The 20,108-nt window shown below is 44.9% G+C and overlaps 1 protein-coding gene across 6 annotated transcripts in view; it reads left to right on the top strand.

Annotated features, from left to right (window-relative positions):
- The first annotated feature begins 1,811 nt into the window (after positions 1–1,811).
- The window catches only part of LOC134145559 (contactin-4), a 368,498-nt gene continuing 350,201 nt past the window's right edge, over positions 1,812–20,108 (top strand). For 3 of the 6 annotated variants that reach the window (XM_062585139.1, XM_062585138.1, XM_062585136.1), the window contains exons 1-3: positions 2,765–2,805; positions 12,004–12,186; positions 13,466–13,544. The gene's annotated coding sequence lies outside the window, so the exon portion shown is untranslated. Of the gene's footprint in view, positions 1,888–2,764; positions 2,806–12,003; positions 12,187–13,465; positions 13,545–20,108 lie in introns of those variants that run through there. The other 3 variants (XM_062585142.1, XM_062585140.1, XM_062585137.1) reach the window with 2 other exon arrangements.

Below are 20,108 nucleotides of genomic sequence, written 5' to 3'. Positions count from 1 at the left end.
CTGCCAGGCAATTTTTCTTGCAGGATTTATGAAGTATTTCAGACGATCTGCTAAAGAGAATACGTCTGAATTTTAAACCACGGTCTTTGATTTGTGACTCTTTTCTACCTTTGGCCTTACTTGTGCATTTGTTGAGGAAAACAAGCGGGTGAAACGTTGCTTGTGCATGCAGCGGTGAGCAGTAACGTACGCGGAGAAGGTGGGCTCAGCCGAAGGCTTTCGAAGCAAAGCCATCGGTCCGCACGCCGCCGCTCCAGGTTTTCACCTTCCACTTCTCACTCGCTTTGGGCTGCCACCCAGCTGAGGGCAGATGATGGTTCTCGTGGGTGTTTGTAAGGATGCTGGTTGCTCAGATGGGTTACCATGATGTATTCTATACGTTTCTTCTGAAAAATTCAGAAGCATTTTCAGTGTTGATTTCCCTTAAGAGTTATTACGCCCCACACAGATTGGCAGTGCCGTGCCATGCCGCCAGGATTTATGAAGTGACCTTGGAGACAGAGGCACTCCCAAATTGAAAACACTTGGAGCTAAACTTGAAATATATTTATTTCGGATTACCGAGTGGTCTCCACTATTGTATAAATCAGACCAAGATTACGCAAATACTAAATAACATTTGTACAACGTTTCATAACATGGGGGGGATTCATTCATGTACTGCCCGATACAATATTCTTCAGCTCTGCTTGGTTCTGCTGTCACCCTTGGGTCCAGCGCTCGCTCTTCCCCAGGAGGGAGGAAAAGCCACCGCGGCCACGCCGGACGGCGGCACCGCCGAGCCCTGGCGCCCCGGGCCGGGAGAGCCGCCCTGGGCTCTGCTCCCGACGCCTTCCCGAGCCGGGGGCGGCTCTGACGGCAGGGAGGCGCCGAGCGACCTGCAGACAGCGACGGAGGCGAATCCGAGCTGCACTAATGCAAATTGTCATTCAGTTTATACGCAGTTTATTAAACCATAAAGCAAGGCGGCAGGCACAGAGAGCAACACTAGAGATAATTAAACATAATAAGGGTTTCACTTAATCCCCCAAGCCCAGGGGACGCGCAGTTAAGGCTGAATACCCTCTTTGCAGCGACAGGCACTTTTTGAGCAGTCACGTAAGAGCACTTGCTGCAGAGAGGTGCCCAGGCAGAGAGGTAGGTCTCTCCTCCAGTTCTAAATACATCTTTTTTTTTTTTCTTTTCTTTGCGCCTTCAGATTACTTTGCTTATTAAGCCTGGACCCTGAATTTCAAGGCAGTTCTTGGCTCGCTGTTTACAGCGCGGGAGGCACGAGATGCGGCAAGGAGCCCGCCGAGCCAGGTGCCGCGCGGGGGCCTGGGGGAGCCGCCGGCGGAGGGCAGGGGGCCGCGGGCGCTCCGCGCGCAGCCGGGGGCGCAGCCGGGGGGCGAAGCGGGGCGCGGGGAAAGCCCAGAGCTGCAGCCCGCGGGTCCCGGCCCCCTGCCCGGCCGGGCGCCGCCGGCCGCGAGCGCGGCGCGAAGCGGGAGCCGAGGGCAGCGGGCGGCCGCCCCCGCGGCTCCTGCGCGGGAAGGCTCGCCTCTCGGCCCGACTCGCGGCGCTCAACGTTAACAGAGCAAGAGAAAATAGAAAGCAGCGAGGCGGGGGGCGGGGAGCGGACTGGGGCTCCGGGACGGAGCGAGCGCACGGACGGGCGCGGGCGGCGCTGCGCTGCGCGGCGCGCAGGGGCAGGCGAAGGGTTAAGGGCGGCGGCTGGCCGCGGCCGCGCCGCCCCCCGCGCACGGCGCAGGTTGGGGGTGGGACCTGCGCGGCGCCCGCCCGGCTCCCGGCCGCTGACGCTCAATGCTGCGGCCGCGGGCTGCTGCGCGGAGCCGCGCACCTCGGCGCTGCCGCGCACCACGGCAGCCGCGCCCACCCCGCCCCGCGCAGGTAAGCGCCGCGCTGCGGGGTACTGCCAAGGGCGGGGGAGGGAAGGGGGAGAAATTGGGGCTGAATGGGGAAAGACGGCGACCACTTGCAGCGAGGCGGGGGCAGAGTGCCGCCGCGGCGCGCTGCGCGGATGGCCGCGGCACGCACAACTTTTCGCCGGCTGCGGGCGGAGTTGCAGCCTGCGCTGCGCTGCCCCGCGCAACCCCCGCGGCTGCTGGCGGGCAGCAGCCGGCGCGGCAGAGGGGGAAGCCGCGGGCAGCGCACCGCGCGCAGCGGCGCTCGCCGCCGGCGGAGCGGGAAGGCGCGGGGCTCCGCGCAGCGCCCTGCGCAGCGCGTCCCCCAGCCCGCCGGCCCTCCTCCTCCTCCTGCTGCTGCTCCTCCGCCCGGGCGGCTGGAGCGTGTCCCGCTGCGCGCCCGGCGGGGCTCCCTGCGCCCTGGCTGAGCGCAGCGGCAGCGCGGGGGATTCCTGCGCCTGCCGGGAGCCCGGCGCAGCCCGGCGCGCTGAAGGACGCTGCCTTTAGCCGCCACTGCCCGCAGCCCGCGCAGGTGCCCAGCGCGCCCGCTGCTGCCCCGCAGCCTCCCGGGCGCCCGGCTGCGGAGCTGCCGGCGCTGCGCACCGCCGCGGGTCCCTCGCTGCGGCCGCCTTACTCTTCTTTGCGGTGCTGATCGCTCCTTGTTTGCCTCCCGAATGCTGCTCTGGGGGGTCAGCAGGGACGCGCTCGCTCTGGCGGCCCGCGGGCCTCGCCGGGCTTGGGCTGCTTCCTGCCCGCTAGTGGGTTAAAATCCCGCGGTCGGGAACGCTTGCATGTGCAACTTCACGAGTGACACCTGGGCAGCTTGCGTAGTTGATAATCTCCTCTACAATTCCTGCCACAGATGTGAAACTTCACAATGATTTGGTGGTGGTTCTGCTCCCAGGTAATTCGTTTCACTTGATTTTTAGGGATTGGCTTTGGCGGATTTGTGTAGTTTGCTTGATTAAAAAAAAGATCAGAGGTAAAGACAAGGCAAAGCTGGAGGGAGGGTAAGAACGACGAGACAGTTGTATCATTGCTCTGGCTTTTGGTGGTTGGTTGTTTTTTCCGCTCTTGGTCTTTCTGAATTTTACATGAGTGGAGCATTAGGGAAGGCAAATCTGCAAGCAGCCCATGTGCCCCGCGGCGCTCAGCGCTGGCGGCGCGCAGCCCGCCCTGCCCCGCCAGCGTGCCGCCGTCCTCGGGCCGCGGCACACGGCGCAGGGGCTCTATTGCTTGGAAATACTCTTCTGCGCTTGGAAGTTCACAAATCATCACGGTCTATTTTTAGTGATGTTAGATTAGAGCAAGTCTGGGTTTTCCTCCCAAACCTGCATCTCTGGCCTGAGCTGACCCGGTAACGTCCCCATAGGAGCTCTGCATGTGCTCATTCCGATTTTGCTTGCGATTGGGTGTTCTGACCTGTTCTTACACGTAACGTGGGGGCTAATTTTGAACAGCGTTTGGTGCAACAGTTGGGAATTTTCCCTCAAATACTGAAATCATAATCTGCTCGTTGCTGCACGGGCGGTATCCAGTCCCTGTCAGGAGGTAACCGCAAACGCCGAAAAGCGACATGAATCACCTGAGATCTGCAAATGCCAACTTCGAAGCTTGGATCTAGGCGTGCTGCCAAGATTTACGCTTGCACCCATCCTTGCTGTTATCTCCTACAATGGTTACTCAAATATAAATATGAATATCTTGACGGTAGTGATTCATTCTTTTTATTATTAGCAAAGCAAACATACAATGATGACATCCACCCGATTTAGTGTTTCATGAGAGTACATAACTATTCCCTGTCCCCTACAATCCTGCACCAAACATGGCAATATGAAAACAAAAGATTCTTTTGCCAAATCTACTTACAGTCTTAGAATAAACAAGCTTTGCAATTCATAATGAACTAAGACAACAATATTTTCCACACCAAACAGTGTTTCCCATGCTGTATGTGTTGCACTTTGGGAAATAACTTCATTCTTTGCTTTTCCCTAGATACAAGCAGTCACTTTTTATCTTAATCTCCAGGATAAAGATCTGTTTCAGCATGACACCAGGAAAAAGAAAGATTGCTTTTGAATTGCTGGGTTAAAGCACTGGCAGTCAGACCTTCAGGACCAGCAGGGTCAAAGCATTTAAAAAAACAACTAATCTAGTGATCTCGTAATCCAAATGCATAATTCGTATGTAGGAAGCTAAAGCATAATGAGCAAGTTTTGACTCTGCAATGTAAATTGAAGTTTTTGTTCAGGTATCTAACTGCAGTGTAGATATATTGGCTTGTGGACTTAAGTAAGGGAAGTGATAAACCTTCTGTATCATTCCAATTTAAGAAAAACCATGTCTTCGGCACTCAAGAATAATCCCCAATTATTAAAAATTTTAAAACCCTTTTTCTATTATTATTATATATTTTTTTTACGATTTGTGTTAGATAGCTCAAGGATGCAAAATGTGGTTCTACAACATTTTTCTTCTATTAATTCTTCCATAAGCTCCCAGCTGATCAGCTGCTGATGCTGTATTACTTTAAAGTTTGCTGGAGATATCTCAGATACAGCTAGGCATCTTTATTAATGAATAAATGAATAAATGTTTTTTATATTTCCAGTACCAGCTCTCCTAAGATGCATTATACTAAAGTTGAAAAGAAAGCAAGACACACTTTCTGTTAGGATCCACTCGTGTTAATTTTACAATTCTTTTTGTCATGGAGGTTTTTGAAAACTAAGTGTTCCTGAGGAATGACTTCATACTTTCCTGGGAGAAAAGTCAGTTGAGAAGATTCAGATCTCCATCAAGCTACTAGAGTGATGCAGTGGTCCCACTGGTGGGTGAAAACAGACACGCAGGGAGAACAGCAAATCAATTTTGCCGTGATGGTGCTTTACTGTCTTTTCTCCTTTTTGCTTTCCCAGAGGCTTTGAACCAGGCTTCACCCTCTTCATGCTGCTTGCTCGTGGCTTGCACGGTCCAAAGCTTGGTCCCTTCCCCCACGCCAATTGGGTCCTGCACCTTCCCAGAGCCTTCCCGGGGAGTTGTTTAGCTTCTGACCTCCTGCATCTCCCGAGCTTTCCTGAACTAACATACTTTTGAGAGGACCAGTGTGCTGGAGACGGCATATAAGGGGCTGGGGAGGTTACCAGCAACGTGGGAGTTGCCAGACCTGCTGGGGCTTGATGCCACCATGGGCCAAGGATAGGAGACAGGTGGGATGGGCTAAAGACAGGCCAAAGACGTTCTTGTTGGACCTGTTGCCAACTGTAAGTGCAAATTCATAGGTGCTGGAAGACAAGCTAGTTTTGAGCTTCTTTTAATTCTGGATTGTACCAGTGCAAGATTTTTATAGGCCTTGGACAAAATCTATGTTTATATTTTTATGTAAATAAAATATTCAGCCAATGAAGAGATTCCATATTTAAGCCCAATTTACAAAAGGTTTAACAGGTCATTTCAGTCAATTAAAAGACCAAGAAAAGGAACAAATAGCATATTTTGTGTTTGTAATGGAAAAAAACCCTGTATTGTGAATGTAATTTAATCTTTGAGTACAGAATAGCAATAACCTACAAGTATTCCTTTTTTAATCAAATTTTTAAGTGCATGGGTTATTAAACTCTTCTTATGCAGATAACAGGGTATTATTTGGGAAGACTTACAAATAACACAATGCTCAAACAATTAAATGTATTTCCATTTCTATGCTTACAATAACAGGAGTATGAAAACCCAGCAAGCCATTTGTGAGAGTCTGCAGAATTGCCTAGAACACGCAGCGAGTATTGTTTCCCCCCACTCGGTGGTGATATATTCATGATTCTGATCTTCCGTTTCTATTTCTTTTTAGTTACAGCTGAAGAAGCTTGTGCAGGGATCTTTCCCCAGTTTGTTTCATAGCCACAATTTGGGCTGGTTCCTGGGCTCTGTTAATGAGCAATCTGTACAAAAATGGAGCTGTGCCCAGGGCCTTTCCTTGGGTTTTGTCCACCCTTCCCTGTGGCCTCCTTCTGCTGAGCCATCATGTCTTCTCCTGCCCCTTCTGACATTGCACCCTGCCCTGGCTCACAATGTATGAGCTAAGGCTCACGTTTCCTCTCTGAGAAGACCCATAGAGGTTGCTGTCAGGCATGTTTCCGTTCCTTGGATTAATATTATTAGGCTCATATCTGATCCAGATTCTGCTAACTCAAACCTAGCGCAAACCTGCGGTTAGGTCAATAATGGTGTATAGAACAGTACTGTGTATTAGTGAAGAACGTGTATCCAGGAGTCAATCGCAAAATAAACTTCCCTGCTAACTGCCACAACGCTGAGCCCTGTCAGAGGGGATCTTAGACCATCTGTTAAAACTGTGGTTTCTGAGACTATCAAGACTGTGAATTTAGTATTTATTTATTGAGTTAAGGCACTGGATCTTTTCCCTGAGACCTTAGGTGGGATCACCACATTTAATATCATATAGGCATGAGGAACCTGTAGCTGATGACCTACTTACGAATGATGCATGAATTCGTTTCACATGATTTTCTTTTTCCATGATATTATTTGATAACACTGAACTTCGTGTTAATGGAGTGACCCATGAAATGTGTTTGAAAGGTTTATTCAGCACTAAGCAGAGGAAGAGTTCTTCACCTCCCGTACAGAACGCTGAATAGCTTTCATCAAATAATAATTTTTTTTTATCACAACTACCCTGCTCTTGTGAAATAGAGGCAAGAGCTCTGTTTCCTCTTGTCATGAATGAATGAATGAATGAATCTTCTTGGTCTTTGTCTCCTGGTTTTTTGAAAAAAGCTTCTGAACCACACTCGACTCCTGGCTTTAGAAAGAGCTACTTAGCATAAGAGCAGAACATTTGCCTAAGAGGGTTTTCGTCCAGGAATGACTTTTCATATTTAATTGATCTGTATTATTCAATTAGGGAGATGTATGATGCCCTCTCTTGTGCATGTATAGCTAGAAGTAGGAATGAGTGGAGTAGGAAGTACAGTAGAAAAGTAACTTCAAATAGAAGCGGTTCTTAGCAACATATAAAACAGGATTTAGCCCAGGCCTTGATATATGCAAGTAAATATGAATGGTGGAAATGCATCAGATTGGTAATTTCAACATGCAGATTATTTTGCATTACCATATTTTTCTTATTATGGCCACGTTTGGATAATCTGCTTCCCTCCCCTCCCCCCAGCCATATATAAAAATGTTCTGTTACTTCAGAATATTTTTTCACGTATTTTGTATGTACATATTTCAGTGTGTTACACTTATCTGGAAACAGCTTGCTTGGGCTTTTCTCAGGAAACCCGCACGATTTTCCACGCAGTTCGCAGCTCCCCGGCGCTCGGCAGAGGCGGCCGAAGCGGGACGTGCGCGCGTGGGCGATGCGCGTCCCACAGGGTGGCAGCATCAATGCGCGTTGCGTGGGCCCGGCCGGGCGCCGCGGTGCGCGAGAGCAGCGCCCGGCTCGTCCGAGCGCCGCAGCCGCGGCGGCGCGGGGCGGTTCTGGCTCTTGCGGTTTCCTTTTGGGGGCACGCTAAATAGGGGACGTGCCTGGAAATCTCTCGGACGTCCGGCACAACGTGCATAACGCTCGGAGGAGGTAACAAAAGGCTTTTAGTGCCTTTCTGCCTCGGTTGCTCCCCGTCTCGAAGAGGGAGCCGCGCCACGTAACGCAGGGAAGCGTCGTGTGGCTGCTGCAGCACCCACAGGCGATAGCCCTGCCGGCGCTGCCGTTCCGCTCCTGCAGGCCCCTCGGGCGCTGGGGGACACGCTGCTCTGCGCTGGGTCCTGTGCAAAGCTTGTGGCGATTTGCTGAAATTTAAGTGCTTCTCGAAGTTTGTGCTTGCACCCCAGTCACACTTTTTCCCCAAAGTAAATTTTCGGGGTATCCAGGTCTGAGGAATCATTACAAAAAGGCATCGTTTTTCCCCTTTCTCACGTTCTGATAATTCTTCCAGCGGTCCCTTGATGACCCCCAAAGCCATTCTTTGTCTCAGGTTAACTCATTTTTTCACACTGTTCTCATACTCAGTGTTTCCCATCCTTACCTTTGCAGTCTGGTGCAGCAAGTCTTTTTGCATTTTGGCTGATCAGTAAGGTTTTTTGCAGCCTGCTCAGCATTACCTGTCCCTGCTGCTCCCCAGCTCCGTTGGTTTCAGCACAAAGTGGTCTGGAGAATAACGGGATTCCTCTGCTGGATCCAGCGCAGTCCCTGTTGGAAAGCACAGCTTACTGACGGAGAACGCTCAGAAACCTCGGCGCCAGGCAGCGAGCGCGGGCCGCGAGCGTGCAGTTGGCGCACAGGAGCTGGACTGAGCGGTACGCGGCGTTGGGGTGTTTTGCCTGGAAGAGCACCCAGTTCTCTTGTTTGGCTCCTCGCAGTGAGGTTTTCTGGGAATTCACGAGCGCCCTTGGGGATGGCGAGGCGTCAGGGCGGTCTCTCGGAAGCGCCCGTGGCAGGAGAGGCGGGCGGGCGCTCCGCCAGCCGCCGTTTCCGCGGGCGCCGGGGCTGCAGGGCGCCGCGCGGCGGGACGCTGGGGCATCCTTCCTCCTCCGACCCCCGCTGCCGGAGGCCCCCTCTCACCCCTCCCGGTGCGTCCGGTTGTGCTGCTCTCAGGCAAACAGTGAGCTGCTGCTCTCAGCTCTCTACCTGGCAGAAGTGGAAAATGATGCAAGAAGATACTGCCCTTTTCAGAGGGGGATCGGGGCGCCGGACCGACCGCTTGCGTCGCCGAGTGCTTCTGGCAGGTCCAGGCACGCTGAGACGCGCTGCAGCAGATAGGGGCAACTCACGCACACCGTCACTTTGCATTCCTGTTTCAAGCCATCACAGCTCCGTGGTTCTGATTTTCATAGTGTTCCCCAGCACTCTCTACAATGAATATTAAATGAACACATCACTCGTTCCCTTCGTTTTCCTGGGGAGGCAGGGACGGAGAAAGCAGCTGTGGCGCAAGGCGGGGCGCGAGGTTGGGCCTTTCCTCTGCCTTGCTCGCAACACGTGCTGCTTTGCATGAAAGAATTGCTCGGGTGAATTCAATGTTTGATGTGTTTCTCGTAATTGAAGATGTAGGGAAAAAAACACTAGTCAAATACATCTGAGAATGAAGAGCACAGAACATAGATTGACTCAATATTTTCTCAAGTCAAGTGGAAAAAAGGAAGCCTGGCATGAGAAAGCTGAAAAGGTCAAACTAATTTGTACTTGTGTGATAATGGGCAGCTCTTCCATTCTTTATGAAGCTTGCAAAATCTTTCCAGTGTTAAGTGATATATATGATAGTAATCTTGAGAAATTAAAAATGAAGTAGCAACTGTTCCACCCTCTTCATTCCTTAATCTGTTGTGGTTTGAGATTCCTTTGGAAAGTCGCATATTTTTTCTAAATCTGTTGGGGTTAAATTTATTCAGTTCTGTTGACTTCAGTATGCTGTGGGTGAAGGAAGGAGATTTATAAACAAAAAGATTAAAAGGTTAGGTTGATTAGACCAAACCTGAGAACCAGCCTGTATCTTGCTGTTTAAACATTCTGAACATGTTCTGCTCTTTGTTTATTTTACTGCAGTCTTTTTTGTTTATTTACTAGTGTAAATGGAAGTTTTATATGCATGTATTGGCTATTGCTGTTAAAATAGGAATAAGTATCCAGCTGTTAATGCCCCAAATTGCCTTCAGCTTCCTCAGTTATTCATGCAGATTTGCAATCTCTCCTAGTAGCCACTAGAAACTAATTTTTCTGAATTTTTCTTAGGACTCTGGTTTCTTTTCTGTAAGTGGCAATGCTACCAAATTGCATAATTTTCCTTGAAACAATATGGAACTATATCATGAGTCCCTCCTGCCTCGTGTATAGCAAGAAGTGTTGGCTCCAGAGAATTCATTTGCTAGGCTTATTGCTGAGACATTTAATATCTAGAATGATTTAGTATATCGAATTCTAGAGCTTTTGGCTGCATGTAGCTGCATTCGTCATTGTTGCAGAACCTTGACAGTGAACAAAAGGTGCTGCAGGGAACCATAACTCACATAACAAATTAACGGATTCGCAGCTTCGCTTGTTCAGCGGGATGGAGGCTGGAGCCCTGTGGTCTCAGTGGCAGAGGGTAGTCTGCAGCAACGTGCAGGTTACAAGCTTGCATTTCCTTCGTCCCTGAAATGGGTGTGGAAAGTGAAGCCCTCCTGCCGACTGGCTGTGATTGGTATTTTTTGCTTTTAAAGGTGCTTCACTATAACTGATTTCAAAAACAACAAAAAAAAATCACAATTATAGGAGCTTGATGCAATTGTTTTAAAATAAAACTACTTTTTAATCAGTATCTGTAGGAAAAGAAGAATTCGAATTGGTAAAGTTTCATCTATTTAAGTTCTATCATATGACACTGTGCACCAGAGAACTTAAGATCACGAGTTAAATATATCCAGTAACTGTCACAATCCACGCACAACAGAACTGTTAATTTTTGCCATTGGAAGGGCATGTGCACTGCAAGGAGCTACTCGATCATCTTCAAATAAAGAGTTCTCAAAGTATGCGCTTGGCTAACAGTTAGGGATGACAAAACTAGCTCTGATTATGAGCCCAGGGTTACCGGATGGTGGTGTCTGTAGGCAGGACGTGGTGATGAGCACCTTCAGTTCACACTGAAGTTATTTAGCACTTCGCTGTAGAGACCTGACTCTGCTCTCAGCACCTTTGGTAATTGGCTAAACCACCCTCAGGGCTTGGAAGTTAAACATGCAGCTATGCCTGAAGAAAACAAATAGATGGAGGGGGGCGGGTGGCAGTGGGGAGCATCTCAAAACTGTGGCTGAGTTGCAAAAGGGGACGTAAGAAAATGTGCAGAATTGGGCAACTCCCAAATACTGCCATTATTCGTGTTGGCCACATCAGGCACATCAGCCACCAGGTAGCTCTGAGCTTGCGCTCCTGAAGTTTAAGAGGACACTGCATCATTTCGAAGATCAGTCAGTAGTCCGCAACACCTTTGCAGCATACAGAAAAGTTAAGAAATACATCCACATTTGCTTCCTGTGAGGGGCAAAAACACTAGAAGCCAGGTCATCTGCACTGCAGTGGGTTTACGCGTGAGCCAGGGTTGCAGATCTCCGGAATACACATCAACAGAACCACTGTGGTCCCTTAGAAAGCCCAGTGCTTTCTAAATACGCACCTCTGAAGCGCTCTGATGGAAGACACTGAAGTGGTCATGTCGGAACACGCGCTCGGTTCACTGTAGTCACATTGCTGCGCAGAGTTGTGCTGGCATCACGGGTGAACTTGGTTTGCTCTGTCTCTTCCTCTGTTACTTGGGGTTTAGGGTGGGATTTTGTTTTATGGTTTGGTTTCAAGCTTCATTCTTTGCTTTGAAGAGCAGGTTTCAAGGTCAGTCTGTGTTTTTACAGTGTGTAAGGATACAGTCTGACTGTACCGCATGATTGTAATGCCTCATCTGTTTTTCTCCTTTAATCTTCTGGACCACTGAAGTTAGAAGCTTGACAGCATGTGGCAAAACATGCTGATAATAGCTCAGGAATACATATTTCTGATTTGTTCAATGCAATGTAAGTGAGAGATTACAGTGCAGCTGAATAGCACACCTTTGACCAATCTAGGCTTGTATAAATAGAGCCTTTACAGTAGATTAAGTGATAAATCACAGCTCCTGTGCAAACATAATACAAAGAAGCCCACTGTGCAATAGCTAGCCTAGACTGTCTGTAGCATGGACAGAAGTGCAGTATTTATATTGCTGTTTATTTAATTACTTTAGATTTGCTTCTCTGTAAACGTTTGCCTGAACAGACAAGTCTCTGAGGTCCTCTGTTCCTTCTAAGCTGTCTGTAAAGAACAGGAGTTGGGAAGCTACTTAAAGAAACTGAGACAGCTGCAGTCCCTGCTTTAGGAGAAGGAGGGTTGCAGGGTAGCGAGGAGGTGGAGGAAGGATGAAGTGTGTACATCACAAACAGACATTGAAAGAAGAAGGCGAGAAAACATTTGCAAGCAAATATGCAAATGTCCACTGAGTCTTGAATGATTTCCTCCCCCTGATTCTCTTCTCTGCCTTGACTCTTCTGTCACTTACTGCTTTGACAGTGCCATTCATGCAGTTTGCAATAAGGGTAAAGGCTGGAGTAAACCGTGTCCCGGGGAAGACTGGATTGTGGATGCTTCTCCTCTGTCACCACCGTTCAAGGAACACGTGCAAGAAACAAATCAACCAACCCCCAGACTGTTGTGGAGCTCTGCGGCTAACGAGGCTTCCCCTCGCCTCAGAAGGTGAGGGACTGGCAGTGGTTAGTTCGGTGGCTGGTTAGTGGTTGGCCAGGTCAGAACCGGGAAGCCCCTAAGCACCCGAGACACCTGCAGCACCACCTAGCACAGCTCCAGCTGGCTCCGAATGGCTGCAGGAGGCGATGTTCCCCCAGCCTCGAATCCCACCTGCGCTCACTTCCCCTGCTGCCCTCGTGCTGCCCAGGCAGACCTTTGGTCTGTGTGTGCCTCCTGTTACCTACTTTGGTTTCCAGCTGTGAAAAATGTAACTGAAATACATTGTGCACCTTGAAAAAAGACAAGAAGATCCTTCAAATCCTCTTTTAAAAAGCATTTAACCAGGCACCTGAGTGTTTTCAGATCAAAAACAAACTAAGGGCCAAACCCTCTGCTCTTCCCCTCTCCTTCTTATGTCAGGATGTTCTAAGATTTTTGGTGCAAGTGTTTTTAGCTTTATGGCTGGTTTTGTGGACCTGCTAATGCTCCCAGTCATTTTCAGCATATTCAGAGTCAGCAAGGCTAGCTCTGAGAGCCTGTTTGCTATCAGCACACACTGTATCTCAGAACCATTTTATTATTATGATTATTATTGTATTTTAGAACCATTACCTAAAATATGGAATCACTGCCCCTAGAAAAGTAGATTATCCTTTCCTGGATAGCTAATTTTATTTCACTCAAGAAAATTTGATTCATATTTCTGAAACATTGCCACTAAACAGCTTTCTAAGCAGAGTTGCGGTGCAAGACCAAATTAGATTCGTGTAGGGAAAAGGGAAATATTGTTGTTGCACGTGTCCAAAGGGGTTGCAATGAAAATAATGTTATAGATCAAACTTAAATTGAGTTCAGATGTTATAGAGATAACGCAGTTCTATACCTGGAAAATCCATCTGTCAAAAATAAGCTTCAGGGTCACATTTTAAAATGGTATTTGCAGTTCTGGATCATCTAGCTACAACTGTGGCAGACCTAAAATGTCAGCTCCATATGTTACTGTGGCACAAATCTTGCAAAGCAGTTATGGCTGTATGAGTCTACTCAATGACAACAACAAAGCTGGGGGAATGGTCTCTGAGGATTTATAAAATCCTTCACAAATTGCCCCAGTCTGAAATCACAGAAATTATCTGTCACCCCAAAGTTAGCCTAGCCTGAACACCTCCAGGGGAAAATACTTTTTGAAGCTCTGAATTGTGAAAGAAGTGGTTTGTGTATGATTTGGTCGATTTATTTGACCCTTGTTACCTATTATTTAAGTCACTGAATGGACTTAACATTTCAGGTCTTTAATTATCCTCGTGGAAGTCCTGTGAGCTAGCAGTATGCCTTTAGAGATGAAGACCTGAGACCTGCGTGGAGAGGTGGGTCAGAGACACAGATACTTAGGCACCTAAGTTTCTAGTAAGCTCTATCCAAATTCCTTGAATTTTGGGCTAGTGAGCTACTCAAAATATTTTAAAAGGTTATGACAGTGGAGAAATTTGAATGCTGACTTCTTTCCTTATTCCCCCATGGACTGTGTAATAGCTCTGTCTCATGCTTAAAACGGGCACAGCAGCTGTTTTGGACCAGTCCTTCCCTAGTGACGTATATTCCTGGGTATTGATATGGTCAGGATGAGTAATCTCTCTTAAAACTTACTTTAAAACTACAAATAATTGTGATTAAAAATGTATTTTTGAAAATGTAATCAAATCTGATTTAGCTGTCTAAAACATAATGGGTAGGCATAAGCAAGCTCATAGAAAACTTTGAAAATATTTATACTAATATAACGTCTATTGGTATTAGCATAAAATTTAAAATATTGTATAATATCTAAATCTAGTTGCTGAAAAGCCTTTTTAATTATTCTGACAATATCTAATTTTAATAACTGATTAAATTCCATGGAATAGAAGACTCTTTCTCCAAAACAATCTACTTCTAATAAGGACAGAGATCATGAATATTATCAATATTTCTACTCATATAGATATATTTATTATACATCTGTATTTTCTGCATTTCTACATCTGTATTTCAGCAACTCTGCTGAAAAGGACAGCAGAGTCCTGCTGGACAGGAGGCCAAACGCGGATCAGCAGTGCACCCTGTCAGTGCTGAAGGCTTAGCAGCCCTCTGGACAGGACTGTAGCCAGTAGACCAAGGGGATGTTCCAGCTGGATGGAAGGGGGAAAAAACAGTCAGTACGGGGATAATTAAGCAGTGGAACCAGTTGCCCGAGAGTTTTGCAGCCTCCATCATTGGAGGCTTGTCAAGACCTAACAGGACAAGCCTGAAGCAATGTGGTGTGAATTCAGTGTTTACACTGCCTTGAGCACAGGTTGAACTAAAAAACCTCCGGTGAGGTCCCCTCCACCTGCGCGTGCGACTCTGGCGTCCGTCGGATGGTTCCCGTCCTTCTCCAGGGCTGGAGTGACATTTTCCTGCAGCTGCAGAGGACACCTCGTGAATGTTCTTCTAGCCGCTTGACTGACTGAAGCCCTGGCTCCAAGGCCTCGGCTCTAAGACTGCAATGAAACTGGGCGTGTTCGTAAGCGCTTACAGCGTGAGGGCCAAGCAATTTAATTAGTTGACAGAATATTTTATTTCTTTAGCCTTCCTATAGTAAACTGAGTTTCAAATGAACATGAGTTGACTTAGGTGGTTGGTTGGGGGGAAAAAAACCCTCTCAGTTGCACTGATTTCCCAAAGGATTAACATGGGACCAGGAAAAATAACTTCAGCTTCATCCTCCTTCTTTCCCTCTCTCTGTGCCCAAACGCTTTTCCTTTTTCCTTTTTTTTTTGTTTGCTCCCCCCTCCCCAAGTTATTTTCATTCTTTTGTAGGAAAAAAAAGAACTATTTTAAATTAAACACACACAATCTAAAAAGGAGGGGAGGAAGTTGCCATAAACCTCTGTGAACTAAACTGGCCAGCTACCTTAAGGATATTTTGGTTTTGAAAAGCATTTTTTGGTATCATTTTTGAAAATGCTTATAAACTAATACCACTAGGATGGATGTGTTTTACCCTTGCACCTGCCAGGCTGTGAGCCAATACAGAAGGAGAAGCATTAAAAGTTACTGACCCAAAGGTTGTGCAGACAGAGAAGAAAAGGAAAATGAAGGCTGAAAAAGTTAATAGGAGAAGCAGATAAATGATCATCCATGGCCTGATTGCTAAATGGTACTGTGGGCTTGCAGACTAGTTTGTAGGAAGGATGTCATTTGTGTAAGCAGGATGTGGAAGAAAGTAGAATTAGTATGTTGAAAAACAAACAGGAAATATGAGTCCATTTTGGATGGCTCCTCATATTCCACTTGCTGTGCAAATGATTAGATATATTAGCTAAAAATAGAAGCATGGAAGAAATAGCAGAATTATGCTGGGCTTCAGGGAGAGGAAGTTGTTGCATTAATTTTTTTTTCTTTTTTAAAAAAGAATGTGTAGTAGTCCATGAAGTGTTGCTTTTTCAAAACTTTCCTTTGAGTATTTATTTTTCCAATGGAAAACATCAATGAAATATGACAGTCTTGAGAATTAATTCCCAAGCCATTGCCTGTTTATTTTTACTACTGATAAAACAGAAGGAATGATTAAAAATTCTAAAATCTGACAAAATAGTTCTTAGCAGGAAATGTGCTTTGACCCAAAATTTTTCCCTCCCTTTATCCTTCTATTCTGAGTTGTATTATATGTCTAAACACCTTTGTGTCCTTTTCTGAATCTGAACATGCTTAGAAATCCTAAAGCTGCCTTTAAGCTGACCTTGATAGGTTTGAGAAGGGAGTAAAGTGATAGTGTGCTTTTGGTACGAGAGATTGGGTTTCTGATCTAGGAGAGCATTTCCAGCCCAGGCTTTTAAACAAATGCGATGGGATGTTGACTCAAATGCCAGCTATCATTGGTTATAGTAAGTTTCATAAAGTCTCAAATACGTTCCATGTGTTAATAACGGAGCTAACAAGTAGAAAAACACTGTAGAAGTTCTTCTAAGATTGATATTTACTGCTGAAAATCCGTTCCTATTGTCAATCCAATCATTATCCTCTTAATGAAGAAGGAGATACAGCCGTCTGCTGCTGAGATTTCTCTGTCCTTTAGTCTCCTTAACCGCTGTCACTCATTCCCTTCTTTTTTGAACCTTATCATTTTGTATTCCAGATATTGGATTTGATCCATCCATCAAGTGTCACTAACTTGTCAGAGGCACTGGACATTGCCAGCTGCATTTTCTGTGCAGCTTCTGTCCGAAGAGAAGACTATCTTAGATCTGGGCAACCCATGAAGTTGGTCCATTTTTGTTTTATTTTAGGTCATATTCAGATTAGCCTTTCACTGCTTTCCCCTAAAATGTAATCTGTTACAAATTGTGGGGTTTGAAATGGTAATTTCTAACTTGTGAGGAATTTGTACCTTTTTTTTTTTTTTTTTTTTGCATGCATGCATGTTCCTATTTTAAACTGTTTTAATAAAGCACACAGGGAAAATTCTGCCCTGTGTTACACAAGCAGGAAGCAGGATAAAACTTCTCCTGTAATGTTTTTCATCTGAACTTGGTCATGCTTAGATAGAGGGTTTCCATGGTGAACTTAGAAAAATCAAATTTGTAAACTGTTTTCTTTTGTGTATTTGCTACTATTTTATTTGCTACTATTGTTTTCGATGGTCATTGTTCTGTAAGTTTAACAGTCATTATCCACACTTAGCTCCTACATTTACATTTACATATTTTAAATTAATGTTAGCAAGAAAAAAAATAATGATTCACCCAAGGCTGCTTTTTTTTTTTTATTTTTTTTTTTAATGCTGGAATACTCAGGATATGTTCCAGTGGGATTTGTCAGAAAGGTCTCTGCTAGAGTGCTGTCTTGCTTGTTTGTTAACATTTTTTATTAATTCATTACATCACCCGCTTCATAGTTACTTAGACTGCATTTTATTTCTGGTCCTTCTTGTATTTTAAAGAGCAAAATGAGAAGCTCATAGCAGTTACTGGCGTTATTCATTCCCCTCCCCCCCCCCGCTGGAGCCTCATGCAATATATTCCTTGTGTGTTTACCAAGCACTTTCTTCCTCTTTTATTCCACGTTTTTGTTGAAAAGAAAGAGCCTGCATGGAAGCAGTAAGGGCACTGATGCTTTTAATACAAATTATTAAGAGCCATACTGTAGCCCCAACCTACGTATATAGAATGCAGATAGATTTCGATAACTGCAGCATCGTCTTTGGTTCAGCTCCTGAATGGGAAGAATGAGAATGATGAATTAGAAAAAAACATGGTAAAAACAAGGAGGAGAGTGTTTATTGAAATATGCATTGAAAAGAACTTCATGGAGAAGCAGCAGCTCAATCCTGACATCAGGAGAAGGGCTCTGTGTGCTCAAACTTCTCAGGCGACGATGTCGTGATTGAGGCCCGACAGATACCGCAGCTCATCAGCAGAACGGGCTCCGCTGGCCTGCGGGGAGTGCGATAGATCTCTTTCCTGCGGCTTCTTGTTCTCTAGAAACTCACCCGGTAAGATTTGTGTCATGTTGGAAATGCAGTGACTACTTATTCTTGCTGGAGTTGGGCCAGTTTTTGCTTTTTTGCTTTGTTTCATTTTAGTCATTTGCTGAAATGATGCTTTTGTTCCATCTCGAGTAATTAATTAGTCCAATTTTCATTTTAAATTTAACTTGAGCTTACTAAACACTTGCAGCTCTTGCCAAAGTGTTGACATGTGTTTTACCAGATATTTATTACGAAAGTCTTATGAAATAATTTCCGGATAAAATTCAAGTACAGTGAACAAAATAGTTTTCAGTGGCCTTGAATATTTAGTTGCATTAAATAATGGAGAATGTTTTTTGGAGAAGTGAGGAGGATGAAAGATTATTATTATTTGTTCTTAACCCCCTTTGCCAAATTCTTGGTTTTGGCCTTACTACAGGAATGTATTTCACATCTCACAAAATACTGAAATTTATAGGTAAGAAGATACTGCATAACTTGAATAAAAATGTGAACGTCTGAATGATGTCAAGCATGGTTGAACTCTCGAAGCCTGGGAGGCAATACAATACTCTTTTTTTGTAGATTCAATTAACTGAAGATAAATTTGAAGATTTGATCCAATATACTTGGCAACCTCACTTGTATTTTTGCTAGGTCTTCTCAGGATGAGATAAAAAAATACAGAAATTAAATCTATTTATAACCTATAAATACAATGTAGAAATGGTATTATCAGTTGAATTTCTGTATGCTCAAACAGCAAACATGACATGGCAGCTTAGTATCCAACCAGTGCAGTAGTGGCAGACGTTCTTGTTAGGGGCTGTCCCTTTAAATTAATGTCGCTATTATCTGCCAGAATTTAAAGCTTTACTTTGTTAAATATTGCCTATTTAATATACATTTCTATGTGGTTTGACAAATAGATTTCTTCAGTTTAATGCAGAAGAGAAGCTAAATGAGTCAGTAAATGTTAATGTCGCCATGTTCTTCCTAGATAACTAGTTGCCCTTGGGATAGTATCAATAAGTGGCATTTATATGATATTATGAATGTGTTAATTATGTGTAGACAAAATAATGAGTAAGCAAAGGTCAAGGACAAATGCAATTTCCCTAGGAATACACATCAAAGAGCACTTCTCATGTTTAGGTCATTACCATTATTGAATATTCAGTGTCATTTAAATTATGTTCATTTTTTTCATTGCTTGTATTTTTAGTCCAGGAGATATTCAAGGGCTGTGCAAAGATCTTTGTAACACAATTCAACAAAACTTTCCCGCTGTTGCTTCAGCAAAACTGGACTATATTTTCCACATATCTTGGTTAACTGCCAGGTTGAATTTGGGATTGATTTCTTGTTTGAGATGTAACCTTGTGATTTTTTTTTCTACATTTGAAATGAAGGAAATGAAGATGTTGGCATGCAGACTGTTAAACTGCTGAACCTTGAAACTCAATGTAAATCAAAATAAAACAAAAAGCTCCTGAGACTTTAAATACCCAGCTTTGCCCTAGTTCAATTGGGCTGTTTATTATCAACGCACTTTTAAAAAGTGATGCTGTTAGCATGCTGGAGATTTCAGTCTTTGTTTTTTACTAGCAAGCTGTAAGTATAAATATGTCTTTGGCAGAGATCCTTCTGAAATCTAGTGGATTTTGTGACATGAATCAGGAGGAAACCCTAACTGATCAATACATCCATTAATTAGAAAGAAAGGTTCAGTCATGATTTTTACTTCTAAATTTTTACATATTGACATCTGGCAAAACAGTTAAGAAGTCAATAAGCATCTAAAAGTTACTATGCTGTTAGGCTGCTCACAGAAAAATAGCAATTAAGCATTCTTTGTCTGTCAGGACCACCTCTCAATGTTGTCTGAAAGCATCTCTCTATCAAACAAAATGCTGTTCATATATGAAATATTCATTTTATGTCATCAAAATGTGTTGCATATTATTTCAGTACAGTAGGTTGAAATTAGATTCACATTTTATTTTTCTTATAAATGCCTGTCAGAGTTGCTAAATCAGTTTGTCTTTGCTGTCTTAAAATAGTGTCAGTTTGAATTTCCTTCATGCTGCATATTGTTTTGGGCGTCTGTATTTGAGATTCGTGCTCTTTGAATAAAGCCAAGTCTCCCCCGGCAAAAAAAAGATTCTTAAAAAAAACTTTTCTGGGGGGCAGCACAGAAGCTCTTTAAAAGGATAAACAAACTACCAAATGCTGATGCATTGTGATCTTTGCTTCTGTGTGCAAATACCACACACATGGTATTATCTGCACAACGGATTATTCAGTGGTCATGGTGTATACAACAGGGCACTCTGGAGCCTAGAGTTGATGAAAGTAGAGATGAGGTTTGAGCACCCGATTTCCTAAGGTCTTCTATGTGCTTACGGATTAGATAATTTCAGAAGTCACAGCTGTCCTGAAA

The sequence above is a fragment of the Rhea pennata genome, chromosome 12 (genome assembly GCF_028389875.1).
Source record: "Rhea pennata isolate bPtePen1 chromosome 12, bPtePen1.pri, whole genome shotgun sequence".
Classification (NCBI taxonomy): Eukaryota; Metazoa; Chordata; class Aves; order Rheiformes; family Rheidae; genus Rhea; species Rhea pennata.
This window is presented reverse-complemented; position numbering and strand designations above follow the sequence as displayed.